Consider the following 17,740-nt stretch of genomic DNA (forward strand, 5'->3'; position numbering starts at 1 on the left):
ATGGAAGCCTCTGATGTGGAAAATGCAGTTTCAAGGCAACAGATCTTGCAAGAATGTTACCTACATTCCCTTGCCCTTAATTCCACCTCCAGTAGAGAGCAGAGCATTTTCAGACCTCTGTAGGCCCTCATAGAAATATATCAGAATGTCTTAATTTTAAATGGTAATAAATGTTGACATACTTGCTATTTGGTGAACTAAAATATATCAACTTTTTTTTCCATTTAAGTTAAAGGCTAAAATGAGCACACATTCTGCATAGAGTTGAAAAAGAAATCTTAATCTTAATTTATCTTAGGCTATTCTGCTTTTGAATAGCAGAGCTGCGTTTGTATTTTCTTCAGTTTCACTTGGGGACAGGGTCCCAGGAGTGTCTTCAAAAAACTTAGCAATAATTTAAATAGGAAGATCAATAAATCTCCAAATTCTCTAGGTCTCTTGAGGATAGATTGTTATTAGGTTATGTTGGTTTGGTTCACAAAGGTATACTATAATATTTTCCCAGGATACATACCATCTGGAAATTTTTACAGATCTTTCCTTATTCCCATCTCCCTACTTTCCTCCTATTTAAATATTAAACTTTTACATTTCTTGTCAGATAGTCTTTATCGTATATCATATTTTTTTTCACTATTTCATCACCAAGAGGAGTCCCAGTTTCTGGGAAGGTGAACTGTACCTTCCAGACAAGTAACGGAGACTCTGTCTCTTGACTCTCTTCCCCACTCAGTTTAGGCAGGTTGCAGTCTACCCATTCTGGGCCTCCCTTTCTCCTAATATTTTTTTCTGATCTTATCCCCAATTTTTATCTAATTCACTCTCTGCCTTCCTTCCAGCCCCAGACTGGCTCCCCTAAAATCTCACTTCCAATTCAACCCCATTCCCTCATAAAATTTTTCTTACATAAAATAACCGTTTTAGAATTCTATTATTTCAAAACATTTATTATTACTATTTTTTATTATTATCATTATCATGGGCTGTCGAATCATTTCCAATTCAGAGTGACTCCATGGATATATTTTCTCCAGAACGTCCTGTCCTCTGCCATAATCTGCATAGTCTCTATCCATCTAGCTGCTGGTTTGCCTCTTCCACATTTTCCCTGGACTCTTCTTAGCATTAGTGTCTTCTCCAGAGAATTAGTCCTCCTATGTGTTGAAAATATGCTAATCTATATCAAGTCATTTGGCCTTCAAAAGCTAGAAAGGCTAATAATTATTTTTTCCCTACTTGACACCAATAAGCACAGGCTAACTTCCTCTCACTTTCCCTCTTTGGGCTTCTAATACTCCACTGACACTATATCACTTTCTCCCCACCCTTATAACCACCACTACCACCATCACCACCCTGGTTCTATGCCATGATACTTGGATCACTGTAGTCCCAGAAACTACTGCAACAGCCACCCTACTGGTCTTCCTGCCTCCAGCAGTTATTTCTTTCAGTCCATACTCTAAATAGCATTTTGTATCATCATTTCAAAATGATAATTGGAAAATAATTTCCCTTCTCAAAAATCTCCCATAACCACCTGTTTGTTCTTGCAAAAAACAAAATCTTCTATCCAATGTTTCAAGGCTCTCACATATCTGACTCTTTCTTAGCTTTCTGCTCCTTTCTCTTGCTACACTCCAGCTTACTTGCTTTATACCTACATAGTCCAAGGAAATCTTATAACTGCATGTTGGCCACTACTTTCCCAGCTCCAACCCACTGCTCCTGCCACTTTCTCCTGTTTGAAACACTGCTTCTAAAAGACTGCACCAAACCATGGCCTTCCCCTTCTCCATCGCCTTCCTAAAAAGGCAGTCCCTCCAAAAGACTACTTAATGCTTTCTCAGTTATTTCACGTTCTCCCAACTACCACCCCTCAGTGCTTTTTCACTATTTCACAGCACTTATGTATCCAGAACCACCCATAGCATGTCTGTTCCTATTAATTTAGGTAGTCTATTTAATCAAATGCTTTTCAAAATATATCTTTCCAGTTTCTTCTTCCTCATGTTTTTAAAGATATTTGTATCTTTCTACCCTCATTAGAGTGTAAGCTGCTAAAATATACCGCTTAGTACAGTGTTCTGCACACAGTAAGCACTCGATAAATATGATTGATTGAATGAATATAGGGAATGTGTGCTTTCTTCTGTTAGTAAAATGAATTACACACAGAAGGCACTTAATTAATTCTATTGGTGGATTGGAGTCATTGTATCGACCACTTCAGCACCTAAGTATTGTTTATTGATTTGTTCATATCTAAGTGAGGAAAATGTAAAATAAAAGATGCAATCCCATTCCTTGAGTTGCTTACAAACCTAGAGGGACGTAGTAAACATACATTGATGACTACACCATAGGTGGTAGTTAAATAATAGAAATCAAGAATGATACAAGTGAATTAGTGAATTTTGTTAAGGATGTTTTGGGATAATAGGAGGCAGGTTGTTCTATGAAGATCAATATGACTTCATTATCCCACATTTAAAGACTTTGGTGAATGGCCTTGGCAATTAACAAATACAAAGCAACAAGGTACTTAGTGTAATAATATATAATAGCATTAGAACCTTTGTGCCCATTTTTATGAGTTTTCTTTCAACTTCTTAATAACGTATTCAATTTATAGTCCCTGCACACATTGATGTCTCAATACAAGTGGATGATATGATGATGATAATAATAATGATGACATTTATTAAGCGCTTACTATGTGCAAAACACCGTTCTAAGCACTGATGACACAGTAGCTGTGATTCTAATTCTATTAAGAGCATTCACCAGCTAGTTCAATATTCTGCTGTCTTCCAATCTCCTCACATGGGGAAAGTTAAACTTTGAAAAGGCAACTGTTTCTTCCTTACCTCTCAGTAAAAAATCTTGTCATCTAACAAATATGTTAATAATGCAGTGAGATAAAATAAATCTTTAATTCCCAAAATCTTTATTCATTCATTTATTGTCAAGCCTTAAAATATTTGGAACATTATTATTATTATAAATCATATTTATTGAGAACCTACGGTGTGAAAAGCACTGTATAAGCACTTGGGAGAGTACAATATAGCATCAAACACATTCTCTGTCCCCAACGAGCTAACAGTCTAGACTGGATTGGCTTAGTGGAAAGAGCATGTACTTGGGAGTCAGAGGACATGGATTCTAATACCAGCTCTGCTACGTGTATGCTGTATGACCCTTGGCAAGTCACTTAACTTCTATGTGCCACAGTTATCTCATCTGTAAAATGGGGATTAAAATTGTGAGCCCCTCATGGGACAACCTGTTAAAACTGTATCTATCCCAGCACTTAGAACAGTGATTGGCACATAGTAAGTGCTTAATAAATACAATAATTATCGATTATTATTTATTATTATTATTTTATATAGCGTCCCATGATAAAGAACTCATGTCTCATGTTTTTATATTGGTCATTAGTCACCAATTATTCATTTGCACAGCAATATATTGAATATCTAATAACTGTAAAATGTATATTTATATATACCTATACCATATATGCATATTCTTTTTGCTGCCCATTTTCACCCCATTTAAGCGCTGGGTGTGAGCATTACTACTCAGAAACCTATACAAATTTTAAAGAAAGCACTTTGCCAAGCATCACACCGTTGTGCCATGTTTTATTTTTAGTCCTATGATAAGAAGTTATTTTCTCCCTCTCACTTGTCAAAATCACCCATGGAAATAAATTTCTTATGTCATGGCTGTCTTCAAGGCCTCCTTCACATACTTGTTCCTCAAGCTGTATATCAGCGGATTCAACATGGGAATTTCCAAGGTGTAAAAGATGGACACTACTTTCTCCTGATCCAGAGAATGCAGAGATGCTGGCTGGACGTAGCCAAAGCTAACTGAGCTATAAAACTAGGTCACGGCTGTCAGATGGGAGGCACAAGTGGAAAAAGCTTTCTGTCTCCCCTCTGTAGAGGGGACCCTCAATATGGTAGCCACGATGAAGATGTCGGAGATGAAGATTCATTCATTCATTCAATCATATTTATTGAGCACTTCCTGTGTGCAGAGCACTGTACTAAGCGCTTGGGAAGTACAAGTTGACAACAATAGAGATGGTACCTACCCAACAGTGAGCTCATAGTCTAGAAGGGGGAGACAGAGAACAAAACAAAACATATTAACAAAATAAAATAAATAGAATAAATATATACAAATAAAATAGAGTAATAAATACGTCGTACAAACATATATACATTCATTCATTCATTCCATCAATCGTATTTATTGAGCGATTACTGCGTGCAGAGCACTGTACTAAGCGCTTGGGAAGTCCAAGTCGGCAACATATAGAGACGGTCCATACCCACCAGCAGGCTCGCAGTCTAGAAGGGGGAGATGGACAGCAAAACAAAATATATCAAGAAAATAGAATAGTAAATCTGTACAAGTAAAATTAAATAGAGTAATAAATTCATTCATTCAACCATATTTATTGAGCGCTTACTGCGTGCAAAGCACTGTACTAAGCGCTTGGGAAGTCCAAGTCGGCAACAGATAGAGACAGTCCCTACACAACACCAGGCTCACAGTCTAGAAGGGGGAGACAGACAGCAAAACAAAATATATTAACAAAATAGAATAGTAAATCTGTACAATTAAAATTAGAGTAATAAATTAATTCATTCATTCATTCAATCGTATTTATTGAGCACTTACTGTCTGCAGAGCACTGGACTAATCTGTACAAAACCTGAAGCTCAATCATTAGCCTGTCATTCATTCATTCATTCAATCGTATTTATTGAGCGCTTACTGCGTGCAGAGCACTGTACTACACGCTTGGGAGGTCCAAGTCGGCAACAGATAGAGACAGTTCCTACCCACCAGCGGGCTCACAGTCTAGAAGGGGGAGACGGACAGCAAAACAAAATATATTAACGAAATAGAATAGTAAATCTGTACAAGTAAAATAAATGGAGTAATAAATCTGTACAAAACCTGAAGCTCAATCATTAGCCTGTCATTCATTCATTCATTCAATCGCATTTATTGAGCGCTTACTGCGTGCAGAGCACTGTACTAAGCGCTTGGGAAGTCCAAGTCGGCAACAGATAGAGACGGTCCCTACCCACCAGCGAGCTCACAGTCTAGAAGGGGGAGATGGACAGCAAAACAAAATATATTAACAACATAGATGTACAGGTGCTGTGGGGAGGGGAAGGAGGTAAGGTGAGGGGATGGGGAGGGGAAGGAGGGGGAGACAAAGGAGGGGGTTCAGTCTGGGAAGGCCTCCTGGAGGAGGTGAGCTCTCAGTAGGGCCTGATGAACAGGAAGATGATGATAGCTAGAATCCCAGAGAGGGTGTAAAGGAGGATCTCATTAATACGGGTATCAGTACATGGGAACTTCAGTCCCAGAGGAACATCACAAAAGTAATGGTTCACAACATTGGAGACACAGAAAGGCAAGCTCAGCAAGCTCTCTGTGTGTGACAGTGAGTTTATAATTCCTCCGAGATAGGACCCAACCTCAAGTTTGACACAGAGCTTCTTGGTCACAGTGATGTTGTAAAGCAGTAGGTTGCAGATCGCCACGTATTGATCAAACGCCATGACAGCCAGGAGGATGCCTTCAGAGGATACATACATGATGAAGAAGAAGCACTAACACATCCAGTAAAAGAAATGGCTTTAGTCTCTGACAAGTAGTTTGCCAACATTTTTGGAGCAAAGACTGAGGCATAACAAATCTAAGAAGGACAGGTTACTGAGGAAAAAGTACATAGTGGTTTGAAGTCAGAAAACCTGGATGAAAATAATCAGTCCAATATTCCCTACCAAAGTAACAAAATAGATTGCTAGACAAAGCACAAAAAGAAGGACCTGAAGCTCTGGACGATCTGTCAGTCCCACAATAATGGATTCAGTAACTGTAGTGTGATTTCCTACAACCATTTAATGAATTAATCAATTAGAAAATCCCTTATCGAGTCCATACAATAGATGCATCATAAACATTTATAGACAGTGAAAAATAAATTGCTTGTGAAATACATATATATATATATACATATACTATATATATATATATATATGTATTATATATATTTATATATATATAATGTATACATATGCATACCATTGAGAAGCAGCATGGCTCAGTGGAAAGAGCCCGGGCTTTGGAGTCAGAGGTCATGGGTTCAAATCCCTGCTCTGCCAACTGTCATCTGTGTGACTTTGGGCAAGTCACTTAACTTCTCTGTGCCTCAGTTACCTCATGTGTAAAATGAGGATGAAGACTGTGAGCCCCCTTTGGGACAACCTGATCACCTTGTAACATCCCCAATGCTTAGAACAGTGCTTTGCACGTAGTAAGCGCTTAATAAATGCCATTATTATTATTATTATTATTATTATTATTATTGAGGGAGTCCTTTAAAGATATTCACATTAAAAAGTCCTTGGTTTTGTTTTCTTTTCATCGATCTCTTGATCTTTATTCATTAGATCTGTCTTAACTCAGCCCTCTCTTCTGCCAGACAAAACTATTTCTCCTCCCTTATTGACACCCATGCCCATCACCCCCGCCAGCTCTTCCGTACATTCAACTCCCTTCTCAGGCCCCCGGTTCCTCCCCCTCCTCCTTCCCTCACCCCCAACGATCTGGCCTCCTACTTCATTAACAAAATTAAATCCATCAGGTCCGACCTTCCCAAAGTCTCTTCTGCCCTTTCTCCATCCCCCCGGCTCTCAACACTCTCTGCTACTCTCCCATCCTTCCCAGCGGTATCCTCAGAGGAACTCTCCTCCCTCCTCTCAAGTGCTACTCCAGCCACCTGTGCTTCTGACCCCATTCCCTCTCATCTTATGAAATCTCTTGCTCCATCCCTTCTCCCCTCCTTAACTTCCATCTTCAACTGCTCACTCTCCACTGGTTCCTTCCCCTCTGCCTTCAAACATGCCCATGTCTCTCCCATCCTAAAAAAACCCTCTCTTGACCCCACCTCACCTTCTAGTTATCGTCCCATATCCCTCCTACCATTCCTTTCCAAACGCCTTGAACGAGTTGTCTACACGCGCTGCCTAGAATTCCTCAACGACAACTCTCTCCTCGACCCCCTCCAGTCTGGCTTCCGTCCCCTTCATTCCACGGAAACTGCCCTCTCAAAGGTCACCAATGACCTCCTGCTTGCCAAATCCAACGGCTCATATTCTGTCCTAATCCTCCTCGACCTCTCAGCTGCCTTTGACACTGTGGACCACCCCCTTCTCCTCAACACGCTATCTGACCTTGGCTTCACAGACTCCGTCCTCTCCTGGTTCTCCTCTTATCTCTCCGGTCGTTCTTTCTCAGTCTCTTTTGCAGGCTCCTCCTCCCCCTCCCATCCCCTTACTGTGGGGGTTCCCCAAGGTTCAGTGCTTGGTCCCCTTCTTTTCTCAATCTACACTCACTCCCTTGGTGACCTCATTCGCTCCCACGGCTTCAACTATCATCTCTACGCTGATGACACCCAGATCTACATCTCTGCCCCTGCTCTCTCCCCCTCCCTCCAGGCTCGCATCTCCTCCTGCCTTCAGGACATCTCCATCTGGATGTCCGCCCGCCACCTAAAGCTCAACCTGTCGAAGACTGAGCTCCTTGTCTTCCCTCCCAAACCTTGTCCTCTCCCTGACTTTCCCATCTCTGTTGACGGCACTACCATCCTTCCCGTCTCACAAGCCCGCAACCTTGGTGTCATCCTCGACTCCGCTCTCTCATTCACCCCTCACATCCAAGCCGTCACCAAAACCTGCCGGTCTCAGCTCCGCAACATTGCCAAGATCCGCCCTTTCCTCTCCATCCAAACTGCTACCCTGCTCATTCAAGCTCTCATCCTATCCCGTCTGGACTACCGCACCAGCCTTCTCTCTGATCTCCCATCCTCGTGTCTCTCTCCACTTCAATCCATACTTCATGCTGCTGCCCGGATTATCTTTGTCCAGAAACGCTCTGGGCATATTACTCCCCTCCTCAAAAATCTCCAGTGGCTACCAATCAATCCGCGCATCAGGCAGAAACTCCTCACCCTGGGCTTCAAGGCTCTCCATCACCTCGCCCCCTCCTACCTCACCTCCCTTCTCTCCTTCTACTGCCCAGCCCCCAACCTCCGCTCCTCCACCGCTAATCTCCTCCCTGTACCTCGTTCTCGCCTGTCCCGCGGTCGACCCCCGGCCCACGTCATCCCCCGGGCCTGGAATGCCCTCCCTCTGCCCCTCCGCCAAGCTAGCTCTCTTCCTCCCTTCAAGGCCCTGCTGAGAGCTCACCTCCTCCAGGAGGCCTTCCCAGACTGAGCCCCTTCTTTCCTCTCCCCCTCGTACCCCTCTCCATCCCCCCGTCTTACCTCCTTCCCTTCCCCACAGCACCTGTATATATGTATATATGGTTTTACATATTTATTACTCTATTTATTTATTTATTTTACTTGTGCATTTCTATCTTATTTTATTTTGTTGGTATGTTTGGTTCTGTTCTCTGTCTCCCCCTTTTAGACTGTGAGCCCACTGTTGGGTAGGGACTGTCTCTATGTGTTGCCAATTTGTACTTCCCAAGCGCTTAGTACAGTGCTCTGCACATAGTAAGCACTCAATAAATACGATTGATTGATTGATTGATTGATCTCACTGTTCTTCTTTAAAGCAGTTATGCTATATTTTAACTATTCTTATCCACCAATTTGGAGAAGTCTACTACTTCATTCTTCTGGCACTTAGAAGAGTGCTTTGCACATAGCGTGTAAAAAATGCCATTATTATTATTATTATTATTATTATTATTATCATTATTATTATTATTATTATTATCATTATTATTATTATTATTCAGGATTGAAGTTCAGATTATCCACCTTTGTCCCTCATATGGCTGTTCTTGAAACTGGAAGCATGACACCATAATGTACATCTGTAAGTCTAAATATCAGGTGGGTTAATTTTCCAAGGGCATATGGGCTAACAGAAACTCCTGAGAGCCCATGATTTCCTTTTTAATCCTGAAAGACAAAAAAGGAATCTATAAACTGGTCAGAAAGGTAAAGATGAAAGCAGTTTATTTTTCAGGGACTAAATGTATTAAAAGAAATAAATATCAAATTAAACTTGACTCCCAAATGTGAAGGAGAGTTGAAAAGCAAATGAAGTTCTGTGGCACAGATTCTAGGTTTTGATAGGTTTGTCTCAGACTACCCCAATTTTGAAACTTATACATCTTTCTAACAAAATATGGGGGACTCAACCACTTAAAATAAAAGTTTGTTCAAAATCTTAAAGAAGAATTTAAAGTGTCCTAGTAAAGCCAAAAAAATACAGTGGACAAAATTGGATCATATGAGTAGAGGATTAAAAAAAACTTAAATGAGTTTGACTACATCAACAAATGTAAATGTAAGGTGATAATGATCAGGACTCTTGTGATTTGTCTTGTCCACTGACCCATAATGATCAGGACTCTTGTGATTTGTCTTGTCCACTGAATCATTGTAATAAGTTTATTTCTGAAGCTTATTTAAGGCTGCTTTTAAGTAAGAAAATATGACTAGGCTTAAAACAAAATTGGCAACAAGCATTGTTCTGAGAAAAATTAGAAATCTGTTCTTGAGGAAATTTCCCAAAAACCTTTGCTTAGAAAGAAACCTGAGTCCGTGACCCTTTCCCCACTTCAGATGTCTGAAAAGATGGAAGTTCTACCTCTGTTGTAACCAATACCGGGCACACATTCACCTTACTAGAAAACAAATATTTCAAAATAGTTTTAAAAATATTCACCTGACTTTATAGATATAAAATAGATGTGTCTTAGTAAGAACAGAGAACTAGAACTGGAATTTACCTTTAAATATCCATGGTTTTCATAATAATAATAGTACTGTTAAGGAATTTGTCTGTCACAAGCATTATACTAAGTAATCAAGTTGGTACAGTATCTATCCCAAGTGGGGCCCACAGTCTAAGGAGAGACATCCACCAAAATTAAGTTCAGGTAGGACTGAGTAATAGTAATAATAATGGTGGTATTTGTTAAGCACTTACTATGTGCCAAACAATGTTTTAAGTATTGGGGTAGATACACAACATAATCAGGTTGACCCACGTGGGGCTCACAGTCTTAATCCTCATTTTACAGATGGGATAACTGAGGCACAGAGAAGTGAAGTGATTTGTCTAAAATCACACAGTTGACAAGTGGGGGAGACAGGATTATAACCCATTACCTCTATCTCCCAAGGCCATGTTCTTTCCACTAAGCCACATACATGAAATATGGTTCATAACTACTCTGATGAGTCCTTAGAGACCTGGATGGCAGAAAGACTGACGTGACAGGGAAGTATAAAAGGGTGCTTAGCAATTAGCTGGGGGTGAAGGCCTCCAAAAAGATGAATGAATTAACCATCCAGATCAGATGATCTTTTCATTATCTAAAGATATCCGGGGATGAGAAATACATAATTTTCTGGGTTTGCCTGCTTCGGAGGTGTATCCTGACAATCTAAAAGCCTTAGAGGTTAGGATGCATTTCTCAACATTGACTCAAGAGTGTCAAGCGTTGGGTTATTCCATTTTGGAGCATCATAAGCAAATGGCTCTGATTAATTGTGACCTTTACACATTTCTTTCTTGCACCTTTGTTCTAAAATGCTAAGCCCTAATGATTGCTGATTTCTGATCCAATTCAGATCTCCATCCATAAATTATAAAATAAATTTTATTTCTAAAATTGTTTGTGTTTCTTCCTTCTCCCTTTAGAATCAGATGTACACCATCTCTCAAGTTTCTGATCTGAGCACTCTAAAGCTTAAATGAAATATAATTTTTTTAGCAGTTTCACAGGAAAGTGAAAGAGTATTGTTGATAAATTGACAGAGGTCTTCAAAGCTTTAAAACTTGGTGGAACTATGGATGTCCAGAATCTCTCAGTCAACAGTATTTATTAAGCATTTACTATGTGCAAAGTACTGTACTAAGCACAATACAAGAGTTGGTAGACACACTGGCCACAGGAAGCTTACAGTCTAGAGGGAGAGATGGACATTAAAATGCATTATGAATATTAAATCAATATGAACATGTGATAAGGGTCTGAGGATGAGGTGGATATCAAGAGCTTAAAAACTATGACCTGTAGGCCTATAAGAAAATTTCTGTTCAATAAATAAGACTGTACTTCTAGAAAAATGAAGGCAATTGATTTTAAAGCAACCTCTAAAACCTTTCGTTCCCCCTTAGCATAAAGCTGTTTGGATTGAAGGAAAATTGAAAGCCCCCCAAAATGATGAGTGTTGGCATAGCAAATCACAGAGCTCTCATAAAGGCCCAAAGTAAGTGAAGTTTTGGCATAGAACGATGTTTTTTTCCAAAACACTGAAATATTTGTATTTTAATAGCCATTAAAATAGTAAAATAATTTTTGAAAAATGTCATCTTTTGATGTAACAACTGGCAAGATAAAATCAGAAATCTCTCAGTTGAGCTATCTTCAATTAGTAGTTATTGTCCTGTGGCAACTACAGAAAAGCAATAATGAATATGAAAAATGTAAATGGTTCTTTTGTATGCATAGGGCTAAATATTTTTCTTGTTCTGTGGTCCTAATTTTTTCAAAAGAACCTACAAATATATAAACTCATTTAACATATAGTTGTTTCTTACATTGTCTCAGACACTTGCTGCTAAAAATTGCTGAATATCAATAATAGCACAAATTTCAGTAACTTGTAGAATAACAGCAAATTTGTCTGAATAACTCATTTTCTTAAAAGTTGCATAAGTGCCTGAATATTAGAATAACTCATTCTATAAAATCACTCTGTTATATAAAGTAACTTTAGGGCACATCTGTAAGATGGTCTTTGGGTACCCATACCTGTGTTGAGTGTTATAGCCAGTGAGCATTACAACTTCTTTCATTGCACTTTAGTCTGTTATTTAGGCTGGAGAAAAGTTGGAAAATTAAATTCCAAACAGTTCATTTCATACTTAAATAGCCCAAATATGGTGGTAAATATGAAATTGTATGAATAACACCAAAAGTAAACAGTAATTTCCAAAATGCATAAATCCTTATATTCTGAGCCTTGTGTGGATAAACCTTTCATGGGACAGACAGTTCTGCCATGTGTTGACTATGTGGGTTCAGTTAGTATTGGATGTAGTGGCATTTGGGGACACAGTCCCTAAATCCCTTCGGAGCTCTGAATCTGGTTCTAATCTGGTTCGTTAAAATATCCTGTGGGACTTCCGATGGCATGGGTCCTCTCTGAAGTGTGGAAATGCTCTGGCGGTTTGTTATTTTCCTTTATTATTTTAGTGATTCATTTCCTATTCCAGAAAAAGCTTTTTCATCAGTCCTAGTCTAGTGCACCTTCAAGAGACCTATTTCATCAATGACAAACTCTGACATAAATCTCAGCCAATTAAAATGGATTTTATCTCAAACGGAGCTGAAAGCTAAAGTTAATTCTGTTAACAACCCTGATTGTACTCTGTCCATCAATCAATGGCATTTATTGAGCTCTTGGGGGAGTAGAATATGATAGAGATGGTAGACATGATTCCTGCCCTCAAGGAGCTTACAATATAGGGGTAGAAGCAGACATTAAAATGAATTATAGAAAGGTGCAGTAGCAGAATACAAGGATATGGACGTGAGTGTTGTGGGGCTGAAGATAGGGTGCATATAAAAATGTTTAAGGTGTACAGACCCAAGTGCACAGCCAGGTAAGATGTTTGGGTGACAAGGATGGGGAAATGAGGGGTTAGTCAGGGGAGGCTTCTTGGAGGAGATAAGATTATAGGAGGGTTTTGAATATGGGGAGAGTGGTGATCTGTCAAATAGCAAGAGGAAGGGAGTTCCAAGCCAGTGGGAGGAGAAGGGCAAGGTGTCGGTGGTGAAAGAGATTAGATCAGGAACAGCAACTAGGTTGACATTAGAGGAGTGGAGTGTCCGAGTTGGGTTGCAGCAGTAATTGAGTCAGGTTAGAAAGGGAGGGGTAGAGCTGATTGAGTGCTATGGAGAGTCTGTTTGATAAGGAAATGAATGGACCACCACAGGAAGTTTTCAAAGAGTGGCAAGAACATGATGCTGGGAGCCAGAACACACATGAATTAGTCCCACCTCTGCCACTAGCCTGTTGGGTGACCTTGGGAAAATCACTACCTCTCTATGCCTCAGTTTCTTCATCTCTAAAATGTTGTTAATGATAATAATAACTTCCTTTCCCTACCTCGGAGATCTTACATAGACAAAATGAAATGCTTGTTGTGAAAGCACTTTGGAAAAATGAAAGAACTATGCAAATACAAGATGATATTCTTTTTAATAATTATTACAATAAAATGCTCAGCTTTTCCTGCCTGTTATGGACAGGGGTTGTTTCTTTTCATTGCTGTATTGTATTTTTCAAGTTCTTAGTACAGAGCTCTGCATACGGTAAGCACTCAGTAAATATGATTGACTGAATGAATTAATTAATGAACCCTGTCTGATCCATTTGGCCCTGTGCTTCAGGACATCTGCGTGTCACCCAAACCTGCCTGAACCACCCCGAGTCATCCTTGGAAAGCTTCAGGAGACTCCCCTGGAAGTTTGCCATGGTACCTTTGTGGGAAGTCGCACATGACCTTATGATCCAATGATAATGATAATGGCATTTGTTAAACGATTACTATGTGCCAGGGACCATACTAAGTGCTGGGGTGGTATACAAAGCAAATTGGTTTGGACATTGTCCTTATCCCATATGGGGCTCATTGTCTCAATTCCCATTTTACAGTTGAGGTAACTAAGACCCAGAGAAGTGAAGTGACTTACCCAAAGACACATAGCAGACAAGTGGCAAAACTAGGATTAGAACCCATGACCTTCTGACTCCCAGGCCTGTGTTCTATCCACTATGCCGTGCTGCTCCGTTGTCCCTGGTTGGGTCAGGAAGTGGGTTTCTGTACCTTTGAGGTTCACCTTGCCCCTTCCTTCCTCACCTCCCTTCTCTCCTTCTACAGACCAGCCCAAACACTCCACTCCACTGGTGCTAACCTTCTAAATGTGCCTCCTTCTTGCCTGTCCCGCTGTTGATCCCTGGCCCATATCCTACCTCTGGCCCGGAATAACCTCCCTTCTCAAATCCATCAAAGTAGCACAATTTCCCTCTTCAAAGCCTTACTGAAAGCCTACCTCCTCCAGGAGGCCTTCCCAGACTAAGTCCCTTTTCCTCTGCTCCTCCTCCCCTCCCCACCATCACGACTCCCTCCCTTTACTCTACCCCACTTCCCTTCCCAGCACAGTTGACAACTTGTACTTCCCAAGCGCTTAGTACACTGCTCTGCCCACAGAAAGCGCTCAATAAATACGATTGATTGAATGAATGAATTTACTACCATCTTTCTACCATTCTTCCCATCTCACGAGCCTGCAACCTTGGTGTCATCCTCGACTCCGCTCTCTCGTTCCCCCATCACATCCAATCCATCACAAAAACCTGCTGGCATCACCTCCGCAACATCGCCAAGAGCCACCTTTTCCTCTCCATCCAAACCGTTACCTTGCTGGTTCAATCTCTCATCCTATCCCGATTGGATTACTGCATCATTCTCCTCTCTGATCTCCCATCCTCCTTTCTCTCCCCACTTCAGTCTATACTTCACTCTGCTGCCTGGATCATCTTTGTGCAGAAACGTTCTGGGCATGCTACTCCCCTCCTCAAAAATCTCCAGTGGCTACCAGTCAACCTACACATCAAGCAAAAAACTCCTCACTCTCGGCTTCAAGGCTCTCGATCACCTCGCCTACCTCACCTCCCTTCTCTCCTTCTACAGCCCAGCCAGCACCCTCTGCTCCTCTGCCGCTAACCTCCTCAGTGTACCACGTTCTCGCCTGTCCTGCTGTCGGCCCCCGGCCCACATCGTCCACCTGGCCTGGAATGCCCTCCTTCTGCACATCCACCAAACTAGCTCTCTTCCTCCCTTCAGAGCCCAATTGAGAGCGCATCTCCTCCAGGAGGCCTTCCCAGACTGAGCCCCTTTTTTCCTCTCCTCCTCCCCATTCACCCCATCCTACCTCCTTTCCCTCCCCACACCACCTGCATATATGTTTGTATAGATTTATTACTCTACTTATTTTACTTGTACCTATTTACTATTCTACTTATTTTGTTAATGATGTGCATCTAGCTTTACTTCTATTTATTCTGATGACTTGTCACCTGTCCATATGTTTTGTTTTGTTGTCTGTCTCCCTCTTCTAGACTGTGAGCCTGTTGCTGGGTAGGGACCCTCTCTATATGTTGCCAACTTGTACTTCCCAAACAGTACAGTGCTCTGCACACAGTAAGCGCTCAATAAATATGATTGAATGAATTAACGTACATATTCATTATTCTATTTATTTTATTAATGATGTGTATATATCTATAATTTTATTTATTTCTATTTATGCTATTGCTGCCTGTTTACTTGTTTTGATGTCTGTCTCCCCGCTTCTAGACTGTGAGCCCATTGTTGGTTAGGGATTGTTTCTATTTGCTGATGAATTGTACTTTCCAAGAGCTTATTATAATGGTCTGCACACAGTAAGCGCTCAATAAATACGACTGAATGAATGAATGAATTTGTTTGTCTCCCTGCTCCACTCTTACTCCTATTCCTGCTCCGCTTCTGCCTTCTAATTCACTCTCCGAGGGGTGGGGATAGTGTGGAAGCAGTGGGTGGGACGAGAAGGAAGAGAAGCCTGCCTATTCCGTGCCCGGAACAAACTTCTTTCCTCCCTTCTTTCCCTGCTCTGACCATGCCCTTCCTTCTATGAATGTGCTCCCTCATTAGACTCTATGCACCCTGAGGGTAGGGATCTTGTCTTCAAACTCCTCTGTTCTATTCCACATGCTTAATATAGCACTCAACACACAGCGGGCTGTCAATAAATACTATTACTTGATTGCCTTTACCTCAATGATTGTGGCCCTTTCTTTCCCTCTTCAATCATATCCTTGACAAAAATTTTTTAAATTGGTTTTGGTTCCTTTTTGAGTGTGGCAAAAGACTTCGGGACGGTTCCACCTCCAGAATCACCCATATCAGTCTGAATAGAATTCCTTCTCTGAATCTCACTTTGGTTTCTCCTATGTGTTTGTGTGCTGCATAGAGACTAAGTCTACATGGAGTCACACGGAGCCTTGGGTCACAGGGGCCTCTGCTGGGATCCAGAGTTTAACAAAGAGCTCACCACGGATCAAGTCTTGGGGTGAATCAGAGTTTGAGTGTTATCTCCCAAAAGAGCAAATCTAGCTGCTCTAGGACCCTTTAAATTTACATATGTGGCCACTTTCCTGTTAAGCTATGGCATGTTAGCCCGGCTCACTTGGAAGTGTGTAACTACACTCAGAGATCTGGGGTTTGGGGCTATCTGGATGCCCCCTCATCATCCCAAACTCATCCTCTCCATCCGACCCCCTACCTGCACCACCACCCTGGATAACTTTCTCTATGAAAAATAATAATAGTAATAATAATACTAATAATTGGGGCATTTGCTAAGTATTTACTCTGTGTAATGCACTGTACTAAGCTCTGGAGTGAATTTGATACAATCAGATCTAAATTCCTTTGTCTCCTAGGGCATACAGTTTAAGTAGGAGAAGAAACAGATAATTAATCTCAATTTTATAGATGAGGAAACTGAGTTCCAGAGAAGGTAAGTGACTTGTCTAACATTGCACAGCAGGTAAGTGAGGAGTCAGGGTTAGAACTCAGGTTCCCTGACTCCCAGGCCTGGGACTTTCAGCTCCAAAGGTGTTGGACCCCAATAGAGATCTCTCTACCCTTTGTGTTCCTGCCATTTCAAAAATGAATTCAAACAGCCTAAACCTACAGTCCATTCTATTTCCTAAAACAGGAGTGCAAATGAAGTCTGGCATCAGTTTGAAAAGTATCAAAAGGAATTTATTAAGCATTCAACTACACAAAGGAAATTAAACACATTATCTCTGCTCTCTGTCAACTTCCAGTCTAAGGAAGATGTTTTCTCACACCTGTATGATTCTGTACCTTGCCTATCACTTTCTGCCATTACTTCTGGCCTATAATTTCAAGAAACCTGAAGCATCTTGAGAAGCGAGAGAAGCAGCGTGGCTCAGTGGAAAAGAGCCTGGACTTTGGAGTCAAAGGTCATGGGTTCAAATCCCGGCTCTGCCACTTGTCAGCTGTGTGACTTTGGGCAAGTCACTTAACTTCTCTGGGCCTCAGTGACCTCATTTGTAAAATGGGGATTTAGACTATGAGCCCCGTGGGACAACCTGATCAACTTGTAACCTCTCTAGCGCTTAGAACAGTGCTTTGCACATAGTAAACACTTAATAAATGCCATCAATATGATTATTATTCTCCCAGAGCCGGCTACACCAGGTTCCAAGCAGACCTGGAGCAAGAAGGAGGAACAGAGCTGAAAGAATGAATAGGAAGGAAAGATAAATGGAGAGACAGAGAAGTGAAGGGAAGGGAATGAGGGAAAAAGGGTGGGAAGGACAAAGTAGTGGAGAGGGAAGTTATGAAAGTTACACCAAACATTTCATTTGGTGTAAGGTTTAAATATGTTCATTGGCAGTTTGGAGCCACACCACTTCCCAACAGATTCATCCATCATAAAGCCCTCCAACCCCTGAGCTCCATCAGTGGCCTTGCAAAGTGCAAATTCCTCTGGCATTCTCTGAGAAGAGCCATCAGGACTTATA

At 41.0% G+C, this 17,740-nt stretch overlaps 1 pseudogene; it reads right to left on the bottom strand.

Moving 5' to 3' along the window:
- Window positions 1-3,726: 3,726 nt before the first annotated feature.
- Window positions 3,727-5,942, bottom strand: LOC119945064 (annotated as a pseudogene).
- Between the last annotated feature and the right edge of the window lie 11,798 nt (window positions 5,943-17,740).

This window comes from Tachyglossus aculeatus, chromosome 24, assembly GCF_015852505.1.
Source record: "Tachyglossus aculeatus isolate mTacAcu1 chromosome 24, mTacAcu1.pri, whole genome shotgun sequence".
Lineage (NCBI taxonomy): Eukaryota > Metazoa > Chordata > Mammalia > Monotremata > Tachyglossidae > Tachyglossus > Tachyglossus aculeatus.